The sequence below is a fragment of the Poecilia latipinna genome, unplaced genomic scaffold (assembly GCF_001443285.1).
Source record: "Poecilia latipinna isolate Pla-1442-1.1 unplaced genomic scaffold, P_latipinna-1.0 Scaffold51, whole genome shotgun sequence".
Taxonomy (NCBI): Eukaryota; Metazoa; Chordata; class Actinopteri; order Cyprinodontiformes; family Poeciliidae; genus Poecilia; species Poecilia latipinna.
The window spans coordinates 69,948-84,094 of NW_015112667.1; the positions used below are offsets into that span (position 1 = coordinate 69,948).

General features: G+C 39.3%; 1 protein-coding gene across 1 annotated transcript in view; it reads left to right on the forward strand.

The window, feature by feature from the left end:
* Window positions 1-585: 585 nt before the first annotated feature.
* Window positions 586-14,147, forward strand: part of add3a (adducin 3 (gamma) a) — a 117,769-nt gene continuing 104,207 nt past the window's right edge. The window contains exon 1 of the mRNA XM_015051246.1: window positions 586-802. The gene's annotated coding sequence lies outside the window, so the exon portion shown is untranslated. The remainder of the gene's footprint in view (window positions 803-14,147) is intronic.

The following is a 14,147-nucleotide window of genomic DNA, read 5'->3' on the forward strand; positions in this document are numbered from 1 at the left end:
GAAGGTAAGAAATGACTTTGACCACTAGGAGGAGCCTGTGTACTATAACAAAATATATTTATTTTATTCAGACATTTTAATATACATTATATATTTTTATTTAGTTAGTTATTTCAAACAGACAATAAGAAGTCAAAATAGAAATAGTCATGGCATGCAATTTTACACAATTTGTTCGAAAAGGAGGTAGAAGATAAATAATTTAATGATTTCCTGCTCCTTATCAATTCTTAATATTGATGATGAGACCAAATATTCCGCTGTTACATCCAGAACATAAAACATATCTTAGTTGCACGCTGGTCTATTTGTTTAAAGTATAAACTACGTGGGCAAACTCCGCCCATTTTGAGCGTTTTTATAAACGTAACGTCTAAACCACATTAAAACACTTTACACATTTTTTGTTTGTTTGTTTGTTTTATACTCTCCTTGTGGCCGAGTCTGGACAAACATAAATAATAAACGCTGACGTCCCGCCTGAATCACGTGTGCTGCGTTTGAAACGAGGGATTTGCGAAAAAGTGCGCCGCCGCTTTGCGTGAAGGAGACTCTACTTCCTGCCATATTGTGAGTCAGTGATTCCGCGGCAGCTGGTGCAGAAGATCTCTATCTACAGCATGTTAGCCGGCCGCCGAGCCCCACTGGCGGCTGGTTCAAGCCACAGTTTTCAGTAAAAATCAGTGACAGGAAGGAGACACGAAAACACCTGGTTCAAACTATAAACAAGACCCGAGAGAGACGAAGAGAGAGAGAGAGAGAGAGAGAGAGAGAGAGCGAGAGCGCTGGTCTGCGCCTCCGGGTAATTATTAGTTTTATAAATTATCACATGACTTTGCATTTTGCCATTTTGGATGTGCATCAACCTGTTTGAATGTAGTATGTACTGAAATAACTCTGTAAAGACCATATAAATAATATGGTCTTTACAGAACATAAGTGCTGAGTGTATTTACAGTCAGTTTGTTTATAGAAAGCCATTTGTAGAACATGTAAACAATTCACAGATGCATTCTGTTACATGAAGTCCAATTTATTTAGGGCTCAGGTTTGGATTCAAATCCAGTGACATCCCAGATCAGTGCAGTTATAATCACAAAATTAGCTTTTCCACAAGTCGAGATCACCTGGTTGAGAATGCGAGTTGTGTTTTGTGACTTGAGATCTGCTTTAAAATGAGTAATAATGAAGAATGAAACTGATTAATGCTCTCCAACATTAGATTGTGATTGCGATACTGTCACATTCACAATATCAATCTTTTCCATTCCCATGATGATCTCACTAACGCTCCTTGACTGTAAGCCTTTCGGTAATGATGGGTTTGCATGAGTTCATGCAAAACAGTATTCTGTGGCAAAACTTGTATCTTATAAGGATGAGGCAAAAAAAAGAAATCCATTCTTAAATTCACTGATTGATATTTCAAAGGTTATCGCCATATTTTTAACATTAGTTATGAAAAACTACACTTTCTAAATAATTTAAAACACTTCCTAACAGCTTTTCTCTCTTCTAATAAAGGTTAAAACATTAGAAGATAGTTGTTAAATGTTAATTTGTTCAATTAAACCTAAAGAGTGTTGTAGTTCAGTCAATTTAGGCAATTTATCTTGACTTGGGTATTAGAAAAATGACATCTTCGGCGCATGAAACGTGTAATTATTTACAATTTATGATATGTAGCTTTCTATTTTACTGGAACAACACTATGATGTCTTGATCTGTGACCTCAGCCTCATATCCAATACCAGAGTGTGATCGGGTTATTAACAACTTCAGTTTCAGTCAATAAAAGTAAATACAAGTTAAATATATATTTAAGTAATCTAAATGTAAGGTTTATTTAGGGCTGTATTTACAGTTTAAAGCAGTCAGATCATTTTGAAACATATAAAACTACTGCTGTAAAAGAATCCTGTTTAACTTTACCTAATGTCTTGCCGAGTAGCTTTAAGCGGAGGCTAGGTGTTGAGAGTTTTACTGAGAAATTAAAGTAATCCCATGAAACGCCCCCGTCTCAGTAGGAGCTCTCAGGCCGTGCCTTTTGTCCACTGGGTATCTGCAAAACAAATCAAGATGTGGGGAACGAAAGCCGTGTCAGTGCAATCAGAGGGAATTGGCTGTGCTACACGAAGCTGCAGGAACTAAAAAGTTTTATTTTTAGCTGGAGGATGAAGACTGAAACAAAAGCTGGGCGCCGCGGCCAAACTAGTGACAAAGACAGCGAGAAGTTTTTTCTGTGCTGTGTTTTTGAATATTTCAGCTTTTGAAAATCTCAGCAAACTCTGGCCTTGTCCGATACTCTGGAGGCGTTAAAGGCTTCATACAATTAATCACGTTTTGACACATTTACAGAGTTGCTTTCCATGTGGAAAAGAGAGAAAAACAGCTTTGTGTTGGGTTTTTGTCTTGATTGTCTCAGTTTATTGTATTTTAAATTGATCTTTGTGTGTTATTCTTGCAGATCACTGTGTACTCTGAATTTTGTTATTCAGTCATTGTAATTGTCTTTGCCTCTAGGTGTCCTTAGTCATCAGGCCAGCTGTTTCCACTTTTCACCCCTCTCAGTATATTTATGTTTTGGTTCTTTAGTCTAATCTTAAATCATCACATCTTCTACTCACCCTACTCGCCTTTTCTCCATTTTCTAATTTGCTTTAGTTTGATTATTAAAAAGAACAACACTCCTGAGTTTCTGCATTTGGCTCCCTTCATCTTTGATAAAACACATCCTCCTTTACCGATAGAACAACGTAATATTATAGTAAAACTGAACATGAAAGAACCCTTTTCAAAAAGGAAAAAAAAGAAAGCTCAGTGAACAGCATTTAATTATTCTTCTGTCCCAAACAAGTATCGGGATCTTGAGTTGTTGGGTTTCTAGATCAGTCTTGTTTCTGAAGAGTCAAAGCGGTTGGTCATTAACATTAGCAAGGTTAACATAATTTCAGATTCTCATACGAACCCATGCTTAAGTTATATAAATCAATATCCAATGATCTGGGCTCAAAACTCTTGGTGAAAACAAACGGTACTTTGGGAGTTACCTTAGTAATGCTCTCTGCTTTCACTAAATGTGATTAACGCTGTGAATGGTTGTCAAAAAGTAAAGTGAGGCTTATAGAAAAAGAAATTGGAATATGGAAAATCCTATATGTAACTCATGTAAAACCCTTTTGACAATGTAAGAATGTTCTCGTTTGGAAAAATATTGCTATGTCCGTATCGTGTGTCAGCATCAATCAACTGATCTGATTGGTTGAAGCTAACAACGCAACACAACACATAATCTATCCAATCAGCTGGAATGTAAAGGAGCTCATGTCGATGACCCCCTTTTTTTTTTTGTTGACCAGTTTCCATTATGTAAAATTCCACAGAAAAGGCATGTGTGCCTGAAAGTATTTAACATACGCCCAGTGCCGTGAATTTGAACCTGTCCAGAGGACAGAGATGACTTCATCATTACCTCACCCTGCTCTGTTAGAGGACTTATCAAAAACATGTGGCTCCTTTCTCCCTGTTCACTGCAATTTGATGAAGCCTTGGACTCTGCTTTCTTTGTTTGAGGACACAAGTTCACAAAACTAGTGGAGTTGTGTAATCTTGCCTTTCTCAATATTCTCGGCTCACTACGCGTATTTTCTCATGTGCCGTATAGCTTGTGTTAAATTGCCCTTACACTGATGCTCTGTATCTGAAACAGGACTCAATCTTATTTCGTCGAACCTTCTAGATCCAATGTTTTGGTTCCTTTGGAAGTCTAACAAATATCCTGACATAGTATCATTTTTATGGCGACAAAATCTGCATATATAAGACACCCAAGAAACGTTTTGTGCTCCAGAAGCTCACAGGTTCAAAGATTACTCGTGAAGCTTTTCTGGCAGAGACAATTTAATAACGGCAATCTCAGTCCTGCAGGGAAAGGATCAAAATGCAATTTTTGTTACTTTCTATGTTGCTTACAATATTGAGTGGACTGGTGTGAGACTGTCACGGTAGGACGACCTTCAGTCAGAATAACACGGTTTCATTTAAGACAGAAAAGCAGTTATTAATCCTTCTGACGAGAGACGAGGTCTTTCTCAGTGGATGAAGGTGAGAGCAGGGAGCCTTAGACATGCTGATTTGGGGTGGCACAGTTTTCACCTACAACCCGATAAAAGCCAGCAGAAGGCAGAGAAAGGCAAAGGAGGATAACAAGGGCTTATTAAAGATGGTTTTGTCTTTGGTACCTGCAGAAGAAGACAACCATGTGGTAGATCAGCTAAGAGTGGTGGACATTTCGTGACGAAGGGGGACAAAAATGTCTGTCATTGCAGTATTCAACAAATATATTTCAATGTTTTGGTTTCCGTATTTGTGAATTGCTGCTGCGTAACCGAACTGAATTGAAACTAAATACTTGCCAATGTCAAAACCTTTAGATCGTTTGATAAAGGAGTTACTTGAGCCGTCTCCCGTCTCGTCTGGAGAACGTTGGATCTCCATCGTGTGCATAAAGTTAAGATGTAAACATTTGGTTGTTTTCACGTTCAGCATGAATTCACACAAGCCTTTGTCTGGGTAACCATGTGTCAGCAGTCGATCTTCCCATGCAGCTTAGACGCTTTTGCGTAGATATTGGAGTGCAGTAGCCACGGTAACGGGGTCAACCTCCGAATATGCAAGAGGCGAAAGATTTTTGGCCAAAGGAGCTTTTTGGACAAACAGCGGTTCTTTTCATCTCCCAGCCCTTCTCCTGTTGTCCTCTTATTAAAATGTCTCTGTGACTCGAACGTTCTTGGGAACGTCGACTCGACCAGGCTGTATTTTCCTTAATCTTCTGGAGTGATTGATTGCATCTTATCCATAATTACAGTTATTATCAAGTTGGTATACTTTATTAACTAGAGCTATTATGAGCTGAAAGTCAGGAGTTTTTTATTGTCCTAATAGTCTGTTTTTTTTTCCAATAGTCTTTTTTTTTTTGTTAGTTTTTTTCTTTTTTCTAAAAGCTCTGATGGTTGGGATTATATAACCATCTAATGATTCTTTATAAGGTTAGATCCGTAACAGCTTGAGTCTTTAATCAGCTGAATTAGTATGAAAAATATCCGGGATGAGCAGAGAATGGCGCCGACTCGGTATGTGGCTTCGTCTGGGCTGCTTGCCAGTCGCGTTGGTTAGAGTCCATCCCTGTTACTGTCCCCCGAGGGCCTGCATTAATATGCATATAAGATGAAAACTTCCAGGTCACTAAATCTGTTCATTTCCCCGTCATTTCACATATTTACTGACTGAGCTTAATTACTTGCATGTCAAGTCTACGAAACGGGAGACTCATTTGTCGAGAGCGTGTTCTTGAGGGTGTGTTCGTGTGAGCCAAATGTGTGTTTGTGTGTATTTCTGAACCTGTGAGGATATTTCGATAGATGTCTGCGTAGTGGGCGTTGATCCCCTCGCTGTGTGAGAATGAATGTAGGGCTTCTATCTTTGAAGGTGATGAAAGCGTCCGACTGAGTGCATGTAGACGAAGATGTTTGAATACTCTCGTCTCATTTTCTCCTTTCTGAAGTTCCTGGAGAAGCCAGCTGGTTGACCGTAACGACCTTAGAGATTCAATATGCAACTTTTACAAAAATGTGTTTGTTCCAGATTTATTTTCCATGTAGTGACAGCAAGGTGTGAGACAGATAATCTGGGAAGAGATCTCTCTCCTCCATGTCATCCCTGAGCTACTATTGCCATTTGAAGAAATGCAAAAACAACCAGTCAGAGCCAGGAGGAGGGTCTTAGTGCTGTCAATCAACCTCCTGTATGCTGCTTAATGGGAATTGTTTAACTGCTGTCATTGGTGGCCATGCTAATTAGCCTTAGTATTGGTATCAGACTATGTTGTGGTGAACCAGCTGTAGCCTAGCAAAGGGCAAGTGGGAGGGGATGAGCATGAGAGTGATTGACAGCGCTAAGACCCTCCTCCGGGCTCTGATTAGTTGTTGTTGACTGAGTGGTGTATTAGGGTGAAAACTCATGAAAAAAAAGTAAATAAAAATGATACATTGTAGCTTTAAAGTATTCAAAGTAAGTAAAGTGAAAAACAATTTGTTGGTACATATTTATTTATTTTTTTTGCCTATAAAGTCAGCGACATCCACATCTTAAGATACATGAAAAATGTTGGCATTAAACATTTTATATATTTGATGCCAACATGTAAAACTAAGCACAATAAAACCAGTTTAGTTCCTATTGCCATTAGTTTCCAAAATTCAATTTTTGTCTTAATGAGGATACTCTGTGTAGATCAGTGTGTTTTTAATTGTCTCTATGGTTTTTAATATCTTAAAGTATTGACCTCTTGGTCACTTTTAGTCAGTTGGAAGTTTTTCCTGTCTCACTTTAGTTTATATTGAGTGCATTTTCACTGTCTGGGTTGTTAGTTAAAGCAGTTTTGTTTACGGTTACATTTATTTATTTATTTTTTAAAAAGATTTTTGTGGCCTTTGGTCACTAGTAACTCAACAGGAAGAAGAGCAGATAGAAAATGGAGGCCATGTAGTAAATGACCTGGGTGTGGGAATCAAACCCAGGCCGTTTACCGCGTGTCCTTCCCTGCTCTCTGGGTCAAGGCCTCTCTCTGCTTATGGTGCACTTGCTCTCCCAGTGAGCCACCTGGTGCCCCACACAGAAAGTTTTTACCATCGGCTCTGAAAACATCACCATGAAATGCTTATAAAAGAGGAAGTGAGAATCTCTCTGTGCTTGTTTATGAACTCTTTTTCACCTCGTGTGTCCAGGAAACACTCTCCGCTGCCTCTGTGACCAAACGCCTCCATTTACCAAATCATCTGGCTGGCACACCCATGTATCTGTTCCGGCTTGTGTATATACACACACACACACACACACAACACACAACACACAACACACACACACACCAACCAAGCTATTGTTAAATCACTCACTCTGTAGCAAATCCCAGCTGGCATCGCTGAGCTCAGCTAGCTGCTAAATCCTGATGCCAGTATAGTTATCTACTTTTTAATGTCTTCTGTAACTACATTAGCTTGTTTATAAAAAATAAATAAATCATCATACTCGCCACCAAGATGAGGTGCTGGGTCAGCACTGCTGAGCCTTCGTGTTTTGGCTTTTATCTGTTGTGCTGAGTGACTCAGTCAAGGGTGTCATCAATTGAGTGAGCTGGATTTGCATTTGGGACCAGACAGGATGTGAATTTGAATGTCATCTTTTAAAACGTTGCTGACATTTAGGCTGCGATGAACGTTGTGATTTCATCCTGAATCATCATTGCGCTGTCGATGCTCTTCTGGTTTTCAGATGCCACTTTCCACTCATTTGTGTTGGTGTTTGTTATCCGGGGAAATATGTCTTTAAAACGGACATATCATGCAATATCCTTTTGTTGTAGCGTTTGATGTGTATTTGGAGTCTTTTGAAGTGCTGAGACGTTGAATTTGGCTCTCCCTGTGTTATGTAAATGTCTATGTATTACAGTTGGGTCATATTTTTCAGTCCTTTCAGTTCTTTTATTCCCTATTATGTTTTTTGAACCATTTTAGTATTTACTGCTAATTCAGGTTATGGACTTCCTGCTAACAATTTGTGCGAATCCACTGTTTTATTCTCCAATATTAAATAAAATGGATATATAATGGCAAAAAGTTCACTATTTTACCATAATAGTGAAGGGTTTGAAGTGTTTTAGATCACTTCAAACCCCAATCTTAGTATTTGTTTCTTCTTTTAAACCAATCTTGTGAAAAATGAATCATCAAGCAATATATTTTTTTGCCATTGACTTGACAAGATTTTGGTTGTATATCTTTCACATTAATCTTTCCACCTTAGACTGTTTTCTCGCCAGAAATGGCTCTACAAATCAGCCAAGGGAGATGAAGTATTAAAGCAGTGCAGAAGAAGAAGAGCAGTTATGGGAGCTGGAATGTTGTGGGATTTGTGCTTATGTCCTCTTGAATAAAGTAGGTTAAAAATGGATTACATGGGTTCTGTGCCTTGGACAGTCGGCCACTGACCAAACACTGCCGGTGTGGGTTGTTTCACAGAAAATAACACGACTCTGGTGTTCTTAAGTGTGTTTTCTCAGCAGAGTTGAGATATCCTTATGAAAGGCTTTCAAAAAGCTATGTGCATTTTGCAAAATCCATCTTGTTCCAGCACAGATAAAGCTGTACTTGTGTAAAGGACAGAACATCTCTGGTATATTATGTTCAGATTCCTACTATCTGCTGGCATCTCCCTCCCTTTTGTAAACTATCTGAATGAACAGTTTGCATACTTCTGTAGAAAACATCTTCCTTTTTTGAATCTTCTTCTACCTGCTGACTTCATTTGTAAACGTGTGTACAGAAAGTTGCTGAGCCCATTCCTCTCAACAATGCAATTTCTCCCAAGTGTCCACACAATAATTTTGCTGAATTTATCTGGAAACAAAGCCAGCCCTCTCGTCATGTCACCACTTCTAACATTTGACCTGTCGGCGTAACTGAGTCTTCATGGATGCCGATGGAGCTCCTGCATAGCATAGCATGAAATTATGTCATTCCAGATGATGCAGGGTCAGATTGGTAGAAAGGCATTTATTTACCTGAAAGCATCTTTTTTTTTTTTTTTTTTTTCACAGCATTAAAATACAAGGCATAGACATAATAGTGTTGAAATCTCAACAGGTTAACTTCCATGTAATAAGAGGCCTGTACAGAGTAGTACGACCCTTTCCCACTAGCACCTCTAAAGCATGGCTCGATTCGGGTCACAATTTTTATTTATTTTTTTTTTCATTACAACTAAGTTAGCAACTCTATTGGGTGGGTTTGTCGCTTTAGGACAGCACCAGAGTCCAAAACGTAGTGCAACGAAATCTGTGCACAAGACTAACACGATACAACGCGGCAGTGGAGGATATGGTTGGTACCAAATGACCACTGGCTGTGGAACGTCTTTAATACCGAGTGGCTGAAGAGATCCTTTATTTACAGCAGCTTAAATAGACTTGTTCACAGTCTGCGATGCCATCAACTGTTCTCTCATTTCCTGCTGCAATGTCTTGTTATATTTACACAAGCGGAATTGAAAACTGTGACCAAACGCCACCCTGGGACTTAAATCTTGTGTTTAAGTCCCAGTTTTGTGCTGAGATCAGTGTTCGTGCTGCACTAACAGTATATATGTGCCATCTGCCTTTACAGTCTTCTTGTACTTCTTTTTTCTCTGCTGGAGGCTTGTTTTTCATTAGTGACGCATGTTGCATTTGGTGCAGAATCCCCCTTCCTCCTAACCCTCGCACTGCAAAACAATCTCTACATATGTCTGTGGTGCGTGTTTTCCTTAACGTGTGCATGTTAAGTACATTTACGTCTTTATTTAATTGGACCACTAACATTTGATTGGGCCCAAGTGGTTTTGTTTTGTGGTTGTTTAAAATTTTACACGCTGTTTCCAATGAGCTGGTTCTTTTTCTGCAGTAGGTTGTTAAATTGTCGTTAGAAACCGAAGCAGCAGTGTTGCATATATTATTGTCTATATTTTACATAACAGATTTTTCTTTAAATTATCTAAAACATACATATTAAAATGTTAGTTACAGTATACTCAGGGCACATACAGCACCACCATCTGCCACAGGCCACCTCTCGCGCTCCTCTGCTCGACGCCACCATCGTTACTTTTTTATTGCAAGTGGGAACCTGGTGAGCCTGAGCAGAAATAAACAAGCAGAAGCACATTTCAGGCTGTCACACCCAGTGTTCCCAATGTGTTACAAGTTTCAGTTACTCAAGGAGCAACATTGCATTACATCCTGTGCATTCAAATCGCAACAATGTAGTTTTGTGAAAGACAGATCCACCCTATAACTGTTTGGCTTAAAACAAAAAAGTGAAGTTTGTCGGTTAGAGTATTGATTTCAGCTGGTCGTTCCTCTGAGTAGCTTTAGTTTGGGGTTATTTCTCATTGCAGCAATATTTCATCACTTTTCTAAAATCATGGACTATTGGCAAAAATTACATTATTTTAGTAAGGTGACTATTTCAAACGTCGATTAGGAGATAAAAGTTGTTCAAGAATGCTCTTCATCCCATTTGACAGAGCCATTTTGAAAATAGAAATAAGGAAACTACACAAAACTGGCAGAGCGAAGCACCAAATGACTTTCAGCTGTAATTGAAGCTAAAGATGGTTTTAAAACACAACACTTTTTAAGTGTTTATTGGAAAAAACAAAACATCTTCTTCACAAGTATGCTCTTCTTTGTTTTTCTATCCTATATAATAAAAAAAACTACATTGGAGCTTGTTGAAGAAGTTCAAGGTATGCATTAAACATAATTGCACCGATCTTCTAGGTAGATGTTAGACTTAAAGTCTAACATCTACCTAGAGTGATTTGTTAGGCATAATAGATTGTTCAGATACTGTTGTGACAGAGTTATATGTCCATCAACCTTTAAGTTGAAATCTTGTTTTTTTTTTTTATTTCATTGAGGCAAGGAGTCACCCAACAAATATACTGCTTACATGAAAAGGTCACTGTCCCGAGGGTTCTGACACACACACACACACACACACACACACACACACACACACACACATACACATACACATACACACATTGTTTCCACTGAGGATGTGTCTGGTTGGAGCCATGCAGAGATACCCTATCAGATGTGCTTGATGATGTGTCACATGTCTTGGACTGTTGTCGCTGGATGGGAAGTATGTGAAGGCAGAATTTCCTTTACCTCAGCAGAGGAAATCACGGGATGCGACCCAACTTTTGTTTTCTGTCTTCTCAGGATGGTCACGGATACATTTTGGGTTGGAGGTTAGAGGGGGGGAAAAATGAAAAAGCACAAACATGAGACTGTTAAACATCCTGCTTACTGTGTTTCTGCATGGACTCCTGTGTTGGTATAGTATTTCCCTAATGGTTGTTTTCAGCTTTAAGTGATTTCATCCATCTTGGGATCAGGAAGGCTTTGCTACCGTAGCCTAGAGTTGGATGTTTTGAGTTCTGGCCAAATTCTGATGCTATACCCTGGAAAATCTGCTTCATGGCCTTGGGACTTAACAGAGAGTGGAAAGTAGAAGAAACAGGCTTGTTGTTGAAGCGTGGGGTTAAAGTTTTTAACATATGAAAGATTTCCATAATGGACTGATCTGTAGTTTTGCAGTCCTCTTGAACCGTTTCTTCAGCAAGGCTGTTTGGTGCATTGAGGGGTTTAGCAACACATCTGGCTAAAAACGCAGTACAATAAGTAACACCTGGCTTATGAAAAGTGTATTTTAGTTTTAGTTTCACAAATACAGTAAGGCTTTAAAAATTACAAAACCATCCGTGATAGCAGAATAAAATAGTTGAATGAACACGACTTTTCTATACCCTGTTCAGCTTTTCTGTTAACTTCTGAAAGTATAAATACTGTTTTTGAGCTGCAAACAAAATGCACAAATATGTTTTTCTTTTTTTCTCCTTCTACATTTGTAATCGTATTTCCAGGAGGAGCGGTTAGCATCACTGTTGCTTTGCAGCAACAAGGTCCAGGGTTTGAGTTTGCATGTTCTCCCTGTTCATGCGTGGATTTTCTCCAGGTACTCTGGCTTCCTCTCACAGTCCAAAAACAACAAACCGAACAACATGCATTGTTGTTAAGTTAGTTGGTCTCTCTAAATTGTCCTCAGGTGTGAGTACATGCACAGCTTATGTCCTGCGATGGACAAACGACAACGGACGGTTTCAGGGTGTGTCCGGCGTCACGGCCAATGGCTGCTAGGCGCTGTTTTTCTTTCAACCTTAAGTGGAAAGAAAAAAAAAAAAAGTATCTAAACCGCCTGAAGTCACAGCGACACCAGCCGAATGGTGCTTCATGAGACAGATTTCACTTGGATGAGAAACAACATGTTTTAATATCAGCCACGAGATTAAATTCATATTATTGTCTGACGGTAAAAAGGCTCTTGGCTCCACCAAGTCTGAAACTTAGAAACCTTGAAGGTCTCAGTGTTTATGAACCCATTTGTTCATAATTTGGATAATTATATTGTTGGTCTAGGATGGAGAGGGTTTAGTCGCTCGGAGGTCTGCTTTCGAGTATTTATGCTTCTTCTTCTTCATCTGTTCGGATTAGGCTTTAATCCGAACAGACTAGGGAGTGTTTGCTTTCTGATCGTTCACTCTCAGACAAAGGATTCATTAATTATATTTGAACTATTTCAGCATTTTTGTGCCTTGATCAAAGCGTGTTTTACGTTGCAGAACTCAAAAGAACATCAAGTCTCAACGGCTGATTCGAGCAATAAGCTGATCGCGAATTTGCAATTCATTTCTGAGAATGTGCTGCTAAATGTTTCCATCTATAAAAAGTAATGTAGCATAACCACCTTTAAAAAAAGTAAGAGAACAAAAGTTGTGCTATAAATGAAGAGAAAATAAAGGAATTGTTTTTGAGTTTGTAATATTAGGCGACTTTAATCACATAAAGAACACTGGCTGATTATTGCCTTTATCACTTTTTGTGTTGCCAGTGTACATGTTGTGCCTCTTTAATAGATTCGGCTAATAGATAATGATAGTCCTTCTTAATAAGAACAGTTTCAAATTGATTTAGATTTGCTGACGCAGTGAAACAAATGCTACAACGAGGCTGTGATGTTCTGCTGGCAGCTCTTTATCTAATGCAGCTCCTTTGGGGTTAGATGAGTGGCCGCACAAACACTCACAGACCTGAGCTGCCGACTTTGTCCACCTTTTAATAAAACCGATTCACCTGTGATTGTTTCTCTGGGGAAATCAGTCCCCGCAAAACAGCTGAACTGTGATTATTCAGATTTATTCATTTATTTTTTTTAATAAAATGCACTGTTCTGTTTCCTGCTGAATAAGCACAGCCTGCCAGTGAGTCTTATCTCCCAGCGGTTTTGCAGCTGGTTATTCAGAGGATCAGTGGTCAGCTCTGGTTCGTCGCAGCAATAACCTGGGTTCCCTCTGCGTTGGAGTTTGGATGTGGGGTTTCTTTTCTAGATTCCTGCCACTTTCCAAAACATTAGACTGTTGAGTTAATTGGTTACTGAGTGTGTGGTCGTTTGTCCTGTGATGGACAGGCGACCTTTCCAGGGTGTCCTCCCTCTCGCCCAGAGAGAGAGAGAGGCACCAGTCTCCCAGACAGCAAGCGGGTATACACGACTGGATGTTCTGGAACCCAGAGTCTATAAAATAAAACTATGACATTTATTACATTTACTTTATTCGTAGCCTTTTAGCGGTCAAAATCTGCCTGGCAGTTTTACAGCCTGTTGTGTTAATTTCAAATTGCTCGCCTCTCTTCTGTAAAATATTGGGTTTTCATTTGTGTTTCTGTTTCGTTCATTTCCTTATTGCTTATTTACCTTTCTTCCGACTCGCCATATTCAGTTCAGTTTCTACATTCATCATTGTTCAACAGGTTTTGACGTGTTTAGCTTTACTAGTTTAGTGTTTCAGAATAATTTCATCCTTTTGTACTTAGTTACCAAGTTTATTACTTGTAATTTTGTATTTCTGGGTTCCCCCCCCCCTTTGCTTCTGAACCAGGGTTCTTCTGTTTCCCTGTAACTCTGCCCGTGTGTCATGGCCAGCGTTTTTATAAGCCTACTTTTCATTTTTTAAATTTAGAGGCCCTATTTACCCCACAAGTGATTGCTGCATCTTTTACAAAACCTCAAACCAGACTCTTATTGCAAAACGCAGCAGAGCATTATCCAGAGAACGACAGCATCTTAAGAAAGAGATCAATGAAGAGTTGCGTGATAAAACATCACAAAACGTCTAATCTGTGGGATTTAATGGTACCAATTTATATTAATTTATTGTAAATCTGATCCATATGGAGTGATGTCACTGAACCAATAATGAGTTAATAAAGTAGAAGTTCTCAGAACGTGTCTGGGTTTTACGTAACGAGGCTGCAGAGGGTCGTCCTGTGTTGCTGGACAGTCACGTCTGCCAGATCACCAAGGCCACGGCAGCGGTCAGCAGAAACACTCGTTATATAACTGTGCTGGTTTCTCTCGTCTCCCTGCGTCTCCCCTCCAGGACGACATGATCTGTCTGACAACTCCAGGGCTTTGCTAATGCAGTCGTGT